This window comes from Lepisosteus platostomus, chromosome 8, assembly GCF_059453375.1.
Source record: "Lepisosteus platostomus isolate fLepPlt1 chromosome 8, fLepPlt1.hap1, whole genome shotgun sequence".
Taxonomy (NCBI): domain Eukaryota; kingdom Metazoa; phylum Chordata; class Actinopteri; order Semionotiformes; family Lepisosteidae; genus Lepisosteus; species Lepisosteus platostomus.
The window spans coordinates 15,135,470-15,148,095 of NC_142618.1; the positions used below are offsets into that span (position 1 = coordinate 15,135,470).

At 54.3% G+C, this 12,626-nt stretch overlaps 22 non-coding genes across 22 annotated transcripts; 16 read left to right on the plus strand and 6 right to left on the minus strand.

Annotated features, from left to right (window-relative positions):
• The first annotated feature begins 559 nt into the window (after positions 1–559).
• Positions 560–631, plus strand: trnae-cuc (transfer RNA glutamic acid (anticodon CUC)). Its single transcript has one exon. It is a non-coding gene; the product is annotated as a tRNA-Glu (tRNA).
• Positions 632–1,154: 523 nt separating this feature from the next.
• On the plus strand, positions 1,155–1,227 carry trnat-ugu (transfer RNA threonine (anticodon UGU)). The gene has a single exon. It is a non-coding gene; the product is annotated as a tRNA-Thr (tRNA).
• Positions 1,228–1,968: 741 nt separating this feature from the next.
• Positions 1,969–2,040, plus strand: trnak-cuu (transfer RNA lysine (anticodon CUU)). Its single transcript has one exon. It is a non-coding gene; the product is annotated as a tRNA-Lys (tRNA).
• An 86-nt stretch (positions 2,041–2,126) lies between these two features.
• On the minus strand, positions 2,127–2,198 carry trnaq-cug (transfer RNA glutamine (anticodon CUG)). Its single transcript has one exon. It is a non-coding gene; the product is annotated as a tRNA-Gln (tRNA).
• A 202-nt stretch (positions 2,199–2,400) lies between these two features.
• On the plus strand, positions 2,401–2,473 carry trnat-ugu (transfer RNA threonine (anticodon UGU)). The gene has a single exon. It is a non-coding gene; the product is annotated as a tRNA-Thr (tRNA).
• A 1,065-nt stretch (positions 2,474–3,538) lies between these two features.
• On the plus strand, positions 3,539–3,610 carry trnae-cuc (transfer RNA glutamic acid (anticodon CUC)). Its single transcript has one exon. It is a non-coding gene; the product is annotated as a tRNA-Glu (tRNA).
• A 278-nt stretch (positions 3,611–3,888) lies between these two features.
• Positions 3,889–3,960, minus strand: trnaq-uug (transfer RNA glutamine (anticodon UUG)). The gene has a single exon. It is a non-coding gene; the product is annotated as a tRNA-Gln (tRNA).
• A 173-nt stretch (positions 3,961–4,133) lies between these two features.
• On the plus strand, positions 4,134–4,206 carry trnat-ugu (transfer RNA threonine (anticodon UGU)). The gene has a single exon. It is a non-coding gene; the product is annotated as a tRNA-Thr (tRNA).
• Positions 4,207–4,948: 742 nt separating this feature from the next.
• trnae-cuc (transfer RNA glutamic acid (anticodon CUC)) lies at positions 4,949–5,020 on the plus strand. Its single transcript has one exon. It is a non-coding gene; the product is annotated as a tRNA-Glu (tRNA).
• Positions 5,021–5,106: 86 nt separating this feature from the next.
• Positions 5,107–5,178, minus strand: trnaq-uug (transfer RNA glutamine (anticodon UUG)). The gene has a single exon. It is a non-coding gene; the product is annotated as a tRNA-Gln (tRNA).
• Positions 5,179–5,351: 173 nt separating this feature from the next.
• Positions 5,352–5,424, plus strand: trnat-ugu (transfer RNA threonine (anticodon UGU)). Its single transcript has one exon. It is a non-coding gene; the product is annotated as a tRNA-Thr (tRNA).
• A 1,031-nt stretch (positions 5,425–6,455) lies between these two features.
• trnae-cuc (transfer RNA glutamic acid (anticodon CUC)) lies at positions 6,456–6,527 on the plus strand. The gene has a single exon. It is a non-coding gene; the product is annotated as a tRNA-Glu (tRNA).
• A 523-nt stretch (positions 6,528–7,050) lies between these two features.
• Positions 7,051–7,123, plus strand: trnat-ugu (transfer RNA threonine (anticodon UGU)). The gene has a single exon. It is a non-coding gene; the product is annotated as a tRNA-Thr (tRNA).
• Positions 7,124–7,864: 741 nt separating this feature from the next.
• Positions 7,865–7,936, plus strand: trnak-cuu (transfer RNA lysine (anticodon CUU)). The gene has a single exon. It is a non-coding gene; the product is annotated as a tRNA-Lys (tRNA).
• An 86-nt stretch (positions 7,937–8,022) lies between these two features.
• trnaq-cug (transfer RNA glutamine (anticodon CUG)) lies at positions 8,023–8,094 on the minus strand. Its single transcript has one exon. It is a non-coding gene; the product is annotated as a tRNA-Gln (tRNA).
• A 202-nt stretch (positions 8,095–8,296) lies between these two features.
• trnat-ugu (transfer RNA threonine (anticodon UGU)) lies at positions 8,297–8,369 on the plus strand. The gene has a single exon. It is a non-coding gene; the product is annotated as a tRNA-Thr (tRNA).
• A 1,042-nt stretch (positions 8,370–9,411) lies between these two features.
• trnae-cuc (transfer RNA glutamic acid (anticodon CUC)) lies at positions 9,412–9,483 on the plus strand. The gene has a single exon. It is a non-coding gene; the product is annotated as a tRNA-Glu (tRNA).
• A 278-nt stretch (positions 9,484–9,761) lies between these two features.
• Positions 9,762–9,833, minus strand: trnaq-uug (transfer RNA glutamine (anticodon UUG)). The gene has a single exon. It is a non-coding gene; the product is annotated as a tRNA-Gln (tRNA).
• Positions 9,834–10,006: 173 nt separating this feature from the next.
• Positions 10,007–10,079, plus strand: trnat-ugu (transfer RNA threonine (anticodon UGU)). Its single transcript has one exon. It is a non-coding gene; the product is annotated as a tRNA-Thr (tRNA).
• A 900-nt stretch (positions 10,080–10,979) lies between these two features.
• Positions 10,980–11,051, minus strand: trnaq-cug (transfer RNA glutamine (anticodon CUG)). The gene has a single exon. It is a non-coding gene; the product is annotated as a tRNA-Gln (tRNA).
• A 202-nt stretch (positions 11,052–11,253) lies between these two features.
• Positions 11,254–11,326, plus strand: trnat-ugu (transfer RNA threonine (anticodon UGU)). The gene has a single exon. It is a non-coding gene; the product is annotated as a tRNA-Thr (tRNA).
• Positions 11,327–12,368: 1,042 nt separating this feature from the next.
• trnae-cuc (transfer RNA glutamic acid (anticodon CUC)) lies at positions 12,369–12,440 on the plus strand. The gene has a single exon. It is a non-coding gene; the product is annotated as a tRNA-Glu (tRNA).
• Positions 12,441–12,626: the final 186 nt, after the last annotated feature.

Here is a 12,626-nt window from a genome sequence, read left to right on the forward strand (position 1 = left end):
CAGCGCGGGCATCCCGGAGCCATCTTTTCACGGTCTGGTTCTGGCCTTGTGTAGGGAAAGCCTGGCGTCAATATCGAAGACAGTCGTGATTCCGTTCCCCCAGCGGCAAAGTGCTCTCAACTTGGTGTAAGTCTTGTTTTCTTCTTTGTGCTGGGCGATGTGGTTTTCTTTGTGTGTGTGAGTGTTAACCCACCGATGTGTGATGGCTGTAACTCCTGTGATTGTGAAGAATCTTTAGAAATCTTGTACTGCAAGTTTTGTCTGTCAAGCGACACTAGTCTGTATGACACTGAACCTCGTGGGTTTCCCTGTTGTGTCTTTCCAGTTTTTCACAACACCATTGTGTCGCGGAAGCTGTTGTAGCAGTGATTCTTTTGCGGGTTAGATCTAAGTGACGACGGCAGGCGGGGTCGTGTCTTCAACGGGTTACTGCAGTTTTAAAATCGCTGGTGGATGAGTCTCTGTCTCAATTCAAGATTGCCGAGCTTGGCCCCGCTTTCAGAGCCGACGTCGGTCGCACTGCGGGCACGCCACAGACGGGAGAGGGCTTTTCCCCGTGTCCCTGGTGGTCTAGTGGTTAGGATTCGGCGCTCTCACCGCCACGGCCCGGGTTCGATTCCCGGTCAGGGAAGTGTGGCCTTTTTTCCCACACCCCGTTTGTTACCCTTAGAGCCGTGCAAGACGTTGAACTCGGAGGAGGAGTTCCGGGTATTTTGACGACGCAGGAACCTCTGTCATAAAATACACGCATGTCTGCTGTACACTCAATCGTCTGCAGTAGTGGGTGATATCTTGCAGGTCCTAGAAAGGCTGATGAGTAAAAGCAGGTTTCTTTGCCCACAGCAGAGCACACAAGGAAAGCAGCCCACGATTCCATACACAGGTTCCGATTTCAATGTCACCCACAACAGGTTCCACCGAGACTTGAACTCGGATCGCCGGATTCAAAGCCCAGGGTGCTAACCATTACAACATGGAACCACACGAGAGCTGGGGCGACTTCCATGGGCCTGTGCAAGACTTCAGCTTCGCCGTGGCGTCCTTTCTTTGCTTTCTCCATTGTGTAGCTGAGCCGGGCACCGTGTCTCCCACATGTAGCCAGCTGCGTGACTCGGTACGTTTGTGTGTGCGTGAGTCAGGGTCTGGAGAATCGTGGCTCCACATCTCAGGGGTTAGAGCACTGGTCTTGTAAACCAGGGGTCGCGAGTTCAAATCTCGCTGGGGCCTTTTGCACTCGGCTCGACGCGGAGCAGGGTCTCCCACTTGTAAAGGGGAATCAGCTGAGGGTCGTAATTGTGTGATTAATGGCAAGCAACAGGGTGTGGTGGCTCTTGGCTTTCTCTGTCTCTTGCCTGCTTCCTGTCCCTCACTCACACCCCACGCCCCGGGGACGTCATACCCTGCTGTGATAATTGATAGGTGCCGAGGAAAACAATGCCAAGCTGGCTGTCGTTGTCCTCATCAAGTCCCGGGCTCTTCCCCGACTGTGTGGGAACTGACGAGCACTTGCGACAAATGCTGCCATTGGACTCCTTGATTAAGAAGGCGGGGGCCCCTGCGTAGATGAAGCAGCAGTTCAGCAGAAGCGTGAGAGAGATTTTCCTGGAGAGCCTTTACAGACACACTGGCTACTTGTGATTTCATTTTCTGTCAAGCGAAACTAGTCTGTATGACACTGAACCTCGTGGGTTTCCCTGTTGTGTCCTTCCAGTCATTCACACCACGGTTCCTCCCCCAGTTGGCTGACCATTGTGTCGCGGAAGCTGTTGTAGCAGTGATTCTTTTGCGGGTTAGATCTAAGTGACGACGGCAGGCGGGGTCGTGTCTTCAACGGGTTACTGCAGTTTTAAAATCGCTGGTGGATGAGTCTCTGTCTCAATTCAAGATTGCCGAGCTTGGCCCCGCTTTAAGAGCCGACGTCGGTCGCGCTGCGGGCACGCCACAGATGGGAGAGGGCCTTTCCCTGTGTCCCTGGTGGTCTAGTGGTTAGGATTCGGCGCTCTTACCGCTGCGGCCCAGGTTCGGTTCCTGGTCAGGGAAGCGTGGCTTTTTTCCCCCCACCCCGTTTATTTCAGCGGGAATTCCCGTTTGGCATTCCAGACACCAATTCCAATGTCACCCACAAAAGGTTCCACCGAGATTTGAACTCGGATCGCTGGATTCAGAGTCCAGAGTGCTAACCATTACACCATGGAACCACACAAGAGCTGGGGCGACTGTCGATTCCCTTGGTGATCTTCGGTGTCTTCCATGGGCCTGTGCAAGACTTCAGCTTCGCCGTGGCGTCCTTTCTCTGCTCTCTCCGCTGTGTAGCTGAGCCGGGCACCGTGTCTCCCTCATGTTGCCAGCTGCTTGACTCGGTACGTTTGTGTGCGCGTGAGTCAGGACCTTTAGCCTCGTGGCTCCATAGGTCAGGGGTTAGAGCACTGGTCTTGTAAACCAGGGGTCGCGAGTTCAAATCTCGCTGGGGCCTTTTGCCCTCCTTTTGCACTCGGGCTGGACTCGGAGCAGGGTCTCCCACTTGTAAAGGGGTATCAGCTGAGGGCCATAGTTGTGTGATTACTGGCAAGCAACAGGTTGTGGTGGCTCTTGACTTCCTCTGTCTCTTGCTTGCTTCCTGTCCCTCACTCACACCCCACGCCCCGGGGACGTCACACCCTGCTGTGATAATTGATAGGTGCCGAGGAAAACAATGCCAAGCTGGCTGTCGTTGTCCTCATCAAGTCCCGGGCTCCTCCCCGACTGTGTGGGAACTGACGAGCACTTGCGACTAATGCTGCCATTGGACTCCTTGATTAAGAAGGCGGGGGCCCCTGTGTAGATGAAGCAGCAGTTCAGCAGAAGCGCAAGAGAGATTTTCCTGGAGAGCCTTTGCAGACCAGGAAGCAGACACACTGGCTGCTTGAGTTTTCATTGCCCGCCACAGGCTGCTTTGGCATAACGGGCTCGACCTGAGCAGCGCGGGCATCCCGGAGCCATCTTTTCACGGTCTGGTTCTGGCCTTGTGTAGGGAAAGCCTGGCGTCAATATCGAAGACAGTCGTGATTCCGTTCCCCCAGCGGCAAAGTGCTCTCAACTTGGTGTAAGTCTTGTTTTCTTCTTTGTGCTGGGCGATGTGGTTTTCTTTGTGTGTGTGAGTGTTAACCCACCGATGTGTGATGGCTGTAACTCCTGTGATTGTGAAGAATCTTTAGAAATCTTGTACTGCAAGTTTTGTCTGTCAAGCGACACTAGTCTGTATGGCACTGAACCTCGTGGGTTTCCCTGTTGTGTCTTTCCAGTTTTTCACAACACAGTTCCTCCCCCAGTTGGCTGACCATTGTGTCGCGGAAGCTGTTGTAGCAGTGATTCTTTTGCGGGTTAGATCTAAGTGACGACGGCAGGCGGGGTCGTGTCTTCAACGGGTTACTGCAGTTTTAAAATCGCTGGTGGATGAGTCTCTGTCTCAATTCAAGATTGCCGAGCTTGGCCCCGCTTTCAGAGCCGACGTCGGTCGCACTGCGGGCACGCCACAGACGGGAGAGGGCTTTTCCCCGTGTCCCTGGTGGTCTAGTGGTTAGGATTCGGCGCTCTCACCGCCGCGGCCCGGGTTCGATTCCCGGTCAGGGAAGTGTGGCCTTTTTTCCCACACCCCGTTTGTTACCCTTAGAGCCGTGCAAGACGTTGAACTCGGAGGAGGTGTTCCGGGTATTTTGACGACGCAGGAACCTCTGTCATAAAATACACGCATGTCTGCTGTACACTCAATCGTCTGCAGTAGTGGGTGATATCTTGCAGGTCCTAGAAAGGCTGATGAGTAAAAGCAGGTTTCTTTGCCCACAGCAGAGCACGCAAGGAAAGCAGCCCACGATTCCATACACAGGTTCCGATTTCAATGTCACCCACAACAGGTTCCACCGAGACTTGAACTCAGATCGCTAGATTCAAAGCCCAGAGTGCTAACCATTACACCATGGAACCACACGAGAGCTGGGGCGACTTCCATGGGCCTGTGCAAGACTTCAGCTTCGCCGTGGCGTCCTTTCTTTGCTTTCTCCATTGTGTAGCTGAGCCGGGCACCGTGTCTCCCACATGTAGCCAGCTGCGTGACTCGGTACGTTTGTGTGCGCGTGAGTCAGGACCTGGAGCCTTGTGGCTCCATATCTCAGGGGTTAGAGCACTGGTCTTGTAAACCAGGGGTCGCGAGTTCAAATCTCGCTGGGGCCTTTTGCACTCGGGCTCGACGCGGAGCAGGGTCTCCCACTTGTAAAGGGGAATCAGCTGAGGGTCGTAATTGTGTGATTAATGGCAAGCAACAGGGTGTGGTGGCTCTTGGCTTTCTCTGTCTCTTGCCTGCTTCCTGTCCCTCACTCACACCCCACGCCCCGGGGACGTCATACCCTGCTGTGATAATTGATAGGTGCCGAGGAAAACAATGCCAAGCTGGCTGTCGTTGTCCTCATCAAGTCCCGGGCTCTTCCCCGACTGTGTGGGAACTGACGAGCACTTGCGACAAATGCTGCCATTGGACTCCTTGATTAAGAAGGCGGGGGCCCCTGCGTAGATGAAGCAGCAGTTCAGCAGAAGCGTGAGAGAGATTTTCCTGGAGAGCCTTTACAGACACACTGGCTACTTGTGATTTCATTTTCTGTCAAGCGAAACTAGTCTGTATGACACTGAACCTCGTGGGTTTCCCTGTTGTGTCCTTCCAGTCATTCACACCACGGTTCCTCCCCCAGGTGGCTGACCATTGCGTCGCGGAAGCTGTTGTAGCAGTGATTCTTTTACAGGTTAGATCTAAGTGACGACGGCAGGCGGGGTCGTATCTTCAACGCGTTACTGCAGTTTTAAAATCGCGGGTGGATGAGTCTCTGTCTCAATTCAAGATTGCCGAGCTTGGCCCCGCTTTAAGAGCCGACGTCGGTCGCGCTGCGGGCACGCCACAGACGGGAGAGGGCTTTTCCCCGTGTCCCTGGTGGTCTAGTGGTTAGGATTCGGCGCTCTCACCGCTGCGGCCCAGGTTCGGTTCCTGGTCAGGGAAGCGTGGCTTTTTTCCCCCCACCCCGTTTATTTCAGCGGGAATTCCCGTTTGGCATTCCAGACACCAATTCCAATGTCACCCACAACAGGTTCCACCGAGACTTGAACTCGGATCGCTGGATTCAAAGCCCGGAGTGCTAACCATTACACCATGGAACCACACGAGAGCTGGGGCGACTTCCATGGGCCTGTGCAAGACTTCAGCTTCGCCGTGGCGTCCTTTCTTGGCTTTCTCCATTGTGTAGCTGAGCCGGGCACCGTGTCTCCCACATGTAGCCAGCTGCGTGACTCGGTACGTTTGTGTGTGCGTGAGTCAGGGTCTGGAGCCTTGTGGCTCCACATCTCAGGGGTTAGAGCACTGGTCTTGTAAACCAGGGGTCGCGAGTTCAAATCTCGCTGGGGCCTTTTGCACTCGGGCTGGACGCGGAGCAGGGTCTCCCGCTTGTAAAGGGGTATCAGCTGAGGGCCGTAATTGTGTGAATACTGGCAAGCAACAGGGTGTGGTGGCTCTTGGCTTTCTCTGTCTCTTGCCTGCTTCCTGTCCCTCACTCACACCCCACGCCCCGGGGACGTCATACCCTGCTGTGATAATTGATAGGTGCCGAGGAAAACAATGCCAAGCTGGCTGTCGTTGTCCTCATCAAGTCCCGGGCTCTTCCCCGACTGTGTGGGAACTGACGAGCACTTGCGACAAATGCTGCCATTGGACTCCTTGATTAAGAAGGCGGGGGCCCCTGCGTAGATGAAGCAGCAGTTCAGCAGAAGCGTGAGAGAGATTTTCCTGGAGAGCCTTTACAGACCAGGAAGCAGACACAATGGCTGCTTGAGTTTTCATTGCCCGCCACAGGCTGCTTTGGCATAACGGGCTCGACCTGAGCAGCGCGGGCATCCCGGAGCCATCTTTTCACGGTCTGGTTCTGGCCTTGTGTAGGGAAAGCCTGGCGTCAATATCGAAGACAGTCGTGATTCCGTTCCCCCAGCGGCAAAGTGCTCTCAACTTGGTGTAAGTCTTGTTTTCTTCTTTGTGCTGGGCGATGTGGTTTTCTTTGTGTGTGTGAGTGTTAACCCACCGATGTGTGATGGCTGTAACTCCTGTGATTGTGAAGAATCTTTAGAAATCTTGTACTGCAAGTTTTGTCTGTCAAGCGACACTAGTCTGTATGACACTGAACCTCGTGGGTTTCCCTGTTGTGTCTTTCCAGTTTTTCACAACACCATTGTGTCGCGGAAGCTGTTGTAGCAGTGATTCTTTTGCGGGTTAGATCTAAGTGACGACGGCAGGCGGGGTCGTGTCTTCAACGGGTTACTGCAGTTTTAAAATCGCTGGTGGATGAGTCTCTGTCTCAATTCAAGATTGCCGAGCTTGGCCCCGCTTTCAGAGCCGACGTCGGTCGCACTGCGGGCACGCCACAGACGGGAGAGGGCTTTTCCCCGTGTCCCTGGTGGTCTAGTGGTTAGGATTCGGCGCTCTCACCGCCACGGCCCGGGTTCGATTCCCGGTCAGGGAAGTGTGGCCTTTTTTCCCACACCCCGTTTGTTACCCTTAGAGCCGTGCAAGACGTTGAACTCGGAGGAGGAGTTCCGGGTATTTTGACGACGCAGGAACCTCTGTCATAAAATACACGCATGTCTGCTGTACACTCAATCGTCTGCAGTAGTGGGTGATATCTTGCAGGTCCTAGAAAGGCTGATGAGTAAAAGCAGGTTTCTTTGCCCACAGCAGAGCACACAAGGAAAGCAGCCCACGATTCCATACACAGGTTCCGATTTCAGTGTCACCCACAACAGGTTCCACCGAGACTTGAACTCGGATCGCCGGATTCAAAGCCCAGGGTGCTAACCATTACAACATGGAACCACACGAGAGCTGGGGCGACTTCCATGGGCCTGTGCAAGACTTCAGCTTCGCCGTGGCGTCCTTTCTTTGCTTTCTCCATTGTGTAGCTGAGCCGGGCACCGTGTCTCCCACATGTAGCCAGCTGCGTGACTCGGTACGTTTGTGTGTGCGTGAGTCAGGGTCTGGAGAATCGTGGCTCCACATCTCAGGGGTTAGAGCACTGGTCTTGTAAACCAGGGGTCGCGAGTTCAAATCTCGCTGGGGCCTTTTGCACTCGGCTCGACGCGGAGCAGGGTCTCCCACTTGTAAAGGGGAATCAGCTGAGGGTCGTAATTGTGTGATTAATGGCAAGCAACAGGGTGTGGTGGCTCTTGGCTTTCTCTGTCTCTTGCCTGCTTCCTGTCCCTCACTCACACCCCACGCCCCGGGGACGTCATACCCTGCTGTGATAATTGATAGGTGCCGAGGAAAACAATGCCAAGCTGGCTGTCGTTGTCCTCATCAAGTCCCGGGCTCTTCCCCGACTGTGTGGGAACTGACGAGCACTTGCGACAAATGCTGCCATTGGACTCCTTGATTAAGAAGGCGGGGGCCCCTGCGTAGATGAAGCAGCAGTTCAGCAGAAGCGTGAGAGAGATTTTCCTGGAGAGCCTTTACAGACACACTGGCTACTTGTGATTTCATTTTCTGTCAAGCGAAACTAGTCTGTATGACACTGAACCTCGTGGGTTTCCCTGTTGTGTCCTTCCAGTCATTCACACCACGGTTCCTCCCCCAGTTGGCTGACCATTGTGTCGCGGAAGCTGTTGTAGCAGTGATTCTTTTGCGGGTTAGATCTAAGTGACGACGGCAGGCGGGGTCGTGTCTTCAACGGGTTACTGCAGTTTTAAAATCGCTGGTGGATGAGTCTCTGTCTCAATTCAAGATTGCCGAGCTTGGCCCCGCTTTAAGAGCCGACGTCGGTCGCGCTGCGGGCACGCCACAGATGGGAGAGGGCCTTTCCCTGTGTCCCTGGTGGTCTAGTGGTTAGGATTCGGCGCTCTTACCGCTGCGGCCCAGGTTCGGTTCCTGGTCAGGGAAGCGTGGCTTTTTTCCCCCCACCCCGTTTATTTCAGCGGGAATTCCCGTTTGGCATTCCAGACACTAATTCCAATGTCACCCACAAAAGGTTCCACCGAGATTTGAACTCAGATCACTGGATTCAGAGTCCAGAGTGCTAACCATTACACCATGGAACCACACAAGAGCCGGGGCGACTGTCGATTCCCTTGGTGATCTTCGGTGTCTTCCATGGGCCTGTGCAAGACTTCAGCTTCGCCGTGGCGTCCTTTCTCTGCTCTCTCCGCTGTGTAGCTGAGCCGGGCACCGTGTCTCCCTCATGTTGCCAGCTGCTTGACTCGGTACGTTTGTGTGCGCGTGAGTCAGGACCTGGAGCCTTGTGGCTCCATAGCTCAGGGGTTAGAGCACTGGTCTTGTAAACCAGGGGTCCCGAGTTCAAATCTCGCTGGGGCCTTTTGCCCTCCTTTTGCACTCGGGCTGGACTCGGAGCAGGGTCTCCCACTTGTAAAGGGGTATCAGCTGAGGGCCATAGTTGTGTGATTACTGGCAAGCAACAGGTTGTGGTGGCTCTTGACTTCCTCTGTCTCTTGCTTGCTTCCTGTCCCTCACTCACACCCCACGCCCCGGGGACGTCACACCCTGCTGTGATAATTGATAGGTGCCGAGGAAAACAATGCCAAGCTGGCTGTCGTTGTCCTCATCAAGTCCCGGGCTCCTCCCCGACTGTGTGGGAACTGACGAGCACTTGCGACTAATGCTGCCATTGGACTCCTTGATTAAGAAGGCGGGGGCCCCTGTGTAGATGAAGCAGCAGTTCAGCAGAAGCGCAAGAGAGATTTTCCTGGAGAGCCTTTGCAGACCAGGAAGCAGACACACTGGCTGCTTGAGTTTTCATTGCCCGCCACAGGCTGCTTTGGCATAACGGGCTTGACCTGAGCAGCCTGGGCATCCCGGAGCCATCTTTTCACGGTCTGGTTCTGGCCTTGTGTAGGGAAAGCCTGGCGTCAATATCGAAGACAGTCGTGATTCCGTTCCCCCAGCGGCAAAGTGCTCTCAACTTGGTGTAAGTCTTGTTTTCTTCTTTGTGCTGGGCGATGTGGTTTTCTTTGTGTGTGTGAGTGTTAACCCACCGATGTGTAATGGGTGTAACTCCTGTGATTGTGAAGAATCTTTAGAAATCTTGTACTGCAAGTTTTGTCTGTCAAGCGACACTAGTCTGTATGACACTGAACCTCGTGGGTTTCCCTGTTGTGTCTTTCCAGTTTTTCACAACACCATTGTGTCGCGGAAGCTGTTGTAGCAGTGATTCTTTTGCGGGTTAGATCTAAGTGACGACGGCAGGCGGGGTCGTGTCTTCAACGGGTTACTGCAGTTTTAAAATCGCTGGTGGATGAGTCTCTGTCTCAATTCAAGATTGCCGAGCTTGGCCCCGCTTTCAGAGCCGACGTCGGTCGCACTGCGGGCACGCCACAGACGGGAGAGGGCTTTTCCCCGTGTCCCTGGTGGTCTAGTGGTTAGGATTCGGCGCTCTCACCGCCGCGGCCCGGGTTCGATTCCCGGTCAGGGAAGTGTGGCCTTTTTTCCCACACCCCGTTTGTTACCCTTAGAGCCGTGCAAGACGTTGAACTCGGAGGAGGTGTTCCGGGTATTTTGACGACGCAGGAACCTCTGTCATACAATACACGCATGTCTGCTGTACACTCAATCGTCTGCAGTAGTGGGTGATATCTTGCAGGTCCTAGAAAGGCTGATGAGTAAAAGCAGGTTTCTTTGCCCACAGCAGAGCACACAAGGAAAGCAGCCCACGATTCCATACACAGGTTTCGATTTCAATGTCACCCACAACAGGTTCCACCGAGACTTGAACTCGGATCGCTGGATTCAAAGCCCAGAGTGCTAACCATTACACCATGGAACCACACGAGAGCTGGGGCGACTTCCATGGGCCTGTGCAAGACTTCAGCTTCGCCGTGGCGTCCTTTCTTGGCTTTCTCCATTGTGTAGCTGAGCCGGGCACCGTGTCTCCCACATGTAGCCAGCTGCGTGACTCGGTACGTTTGTGTGTGCGTGAGTCAGGGTCTGGAGCCTTGTGGCTCCACATCTCAGGGGTTAGAGCACTGGTCTTGTAAACCAGGGGTCGCGAGTTCAAATCTCGCTGGGGCCTTTTGCACTCGGGCTGGACGCGGAGCAGGGTCTCCCGCTTGTAAAGGGGTATCAGCTGAGGGCCGTAATTGTGTGAATACTGGCAAGCAACAGGGTGTGGTGGCTCTTGGCTTTCTCTGTCTCTTGCCTGCTTCCTGTCCCTCACTCACACCCCACGCCCCGGGGACGTCATACCCTGCTGTGATAATTGATAGGTGCCGAGGAAAACAATGCCAAGCTGGCTGTCGTTGTCCTCATCAAGTCCCGGGCTCTTCCCCGACTGTGTGGGAACTGACGAGCACTTGCGACAAATGCTGCCATTGGACTCCTTGATTAAGAAGGCGGGGGCCCCTGCGTAGATGAAGCAGCAGTTCAGCAGAAGCGTGAGAGAGATTTTCCTGGAGAGCCTTTACAGACACACTGGCTACTTGTGATTTCATTTTCTGTCAAGTTAAACTAGTCTGTATGACACTGAACCTCGTGGGTTTCCCTGTTGTGTCCTTCCAGTCATTCACACCACGGTTCCTCCCCCAGGTGGCTGACCATTGCGTCGCAGAAGCTGTTGTAGCAGTGATTCTTTTACAGGTTAGATCTAAGTGACAACGGCAGGCGGGGTCGTGTCTTCAACGCGTTACTGCAGTTTTAAAATCGCGGGTGGATGAGTCTCTGTCTCAATTAAAGATTGCCGAGCTTGGCCCCGCTTTAAGAGCCGACGTCGGTCGCGCTGCGGGCACGCCACAGATGGGAGAGGGCCTTTCCCTGCGTCCCTGGTGGTCTAGTGGTTTGGATTCGGCGCTCTCACCGCTGCGGCCCAGGTTCGGTTCCTGGTCAGGGAAGCGTGGCTTTTTTCCCCCCACCCCGTTTATTTCAGCGGGAATTCCCGTTTGGCATTCCAGACACCAATTCCAATGTCACCCACAAAAGGTTCCACCGAGATTTGAACTCGGATCGCTGGATTCAGAGTCCAGAGTGCTAACCATTACACCATGGAACCACACAAGAGCCGGGGCGACTGTCGATTCCCTTGGTGATCTTCGGTGTCTTCCATGGGCCTGTGCAAGACTTCAGCTTCGCCGTGGCGTCCTTTCTCTGCTCTCTCCGCTGTGTAGCTGAGCCGGGCACCGTGTCTCCCTCATGTTGCCAGCTGCTTGACTCGGTACGTTTGTGTGCGCGTGAGTCAGGACCTGGAGCCTTGTGGCTCCATAGCTCAGGGGTTAGAGCACTGGTCTTGTAAACCAGGGGTCGCGAGTTCAAATCTTGCTGGGGCCTTTTGCCCTCCTTTTGCACTCGGGCTGGACTCGGAGCAGGGTCTCCCACTTGTAAAGGGGTATCAGCTGAGGGCCATAGTTGTGTGATTACTGGCAAGCAACAGGGTGTGGTGGCTCTTGACTTCCTCTGTCTCTTCCTTGCTTCCTGTCCCTCACTCACACCCCACGCCCCGGGGACGTCACAACCTGCTGTGATAATTGATAGGTGCCGAGGAAAACAATGCCAAGCTGGCTGTCGTTGTCCTCATCAAGTCCCGGGCTCCTCCCCGACTGTGTGGGAACTGACGAGCACTTGCGACTAATGCTGCCATTGGACTCCTTGATTAAGAAGGCGGGGGCCCCTGTGTAGATGAAGCAGCAGTTCAGCAGAAGCGCAAGAGAGATTTTCCTGGAGAGCCTTTGCAGACCAGGAAGCAGACACACTGGCTGCTTGAGTTTTCATTGCCCGCCACAGGCTGCTTTGGCATAACGGGCTCGACCTGAGCAGCCTGGGCATCCCGGAGCCATCTTTTCACGGTCTGGTTCTGGCCTTGTGTAGGGAAAGCCTGGCGTCAATATCGAAGACAGTCGTGATTCCGTTCCCCCAGCGGCAAAGTGCTCTCAACTTGGTGTAAGTCTTGTTTTCTTCTTTGTGCTGGGCGATGTGGTTTTCTTTGTGTGTGTGAGTGTTAACCCACCGATGTGTAATGGGTGTAACTCCTGTGATTGTGAAGAATCTTTAGAAATCTTGTACTGCAAGTTTTGTCTGTCAAGCGACACTAGTCTGTATGACACTGAACCTCGTGGGTTTCCCTGTTGTGTCTTTCCAGTTTTTCACAACACCATTGTGTCGCGGAAGCTGTTGTAGCAGTGATTCTTTTGCGGGTTAGATCTAAGTGACGACGGCAGGCGGGGTCGTGTCTTCAACGGGTTACTGCAGTTTTAAAATCGCTGGTGGATGAGTCTCTGTCTCAATTCAAGATTGCCGAGCTTGGCCCCGCTTTCAGAGCCGACGTCGGTCGCACTGCGGGCACGCCACAGACGGGAGAGGGCTTTTCCCCGTGTCCCTGGTGGTCTAGTGGTTAGGATTCGGCGCTCTCACCGACGCGGCCCGGGTTCGATTCCCGGTCAGGGAAGTGTGGCCTTTTTTCCCACACCCCGTTTGTTACCCTTAGAGCCGTGCAAGACGTTGAACTCGGAGGAGGTGTTCCGGGTATTTTGACGACGCAGGAACCTCTGTCATACAATACACGCATGTCTGCTGTACACTCAATCGTCTGCAGTAGTGGGTGATATCTTGCAGGTCCTAGAAAGGCTGATGA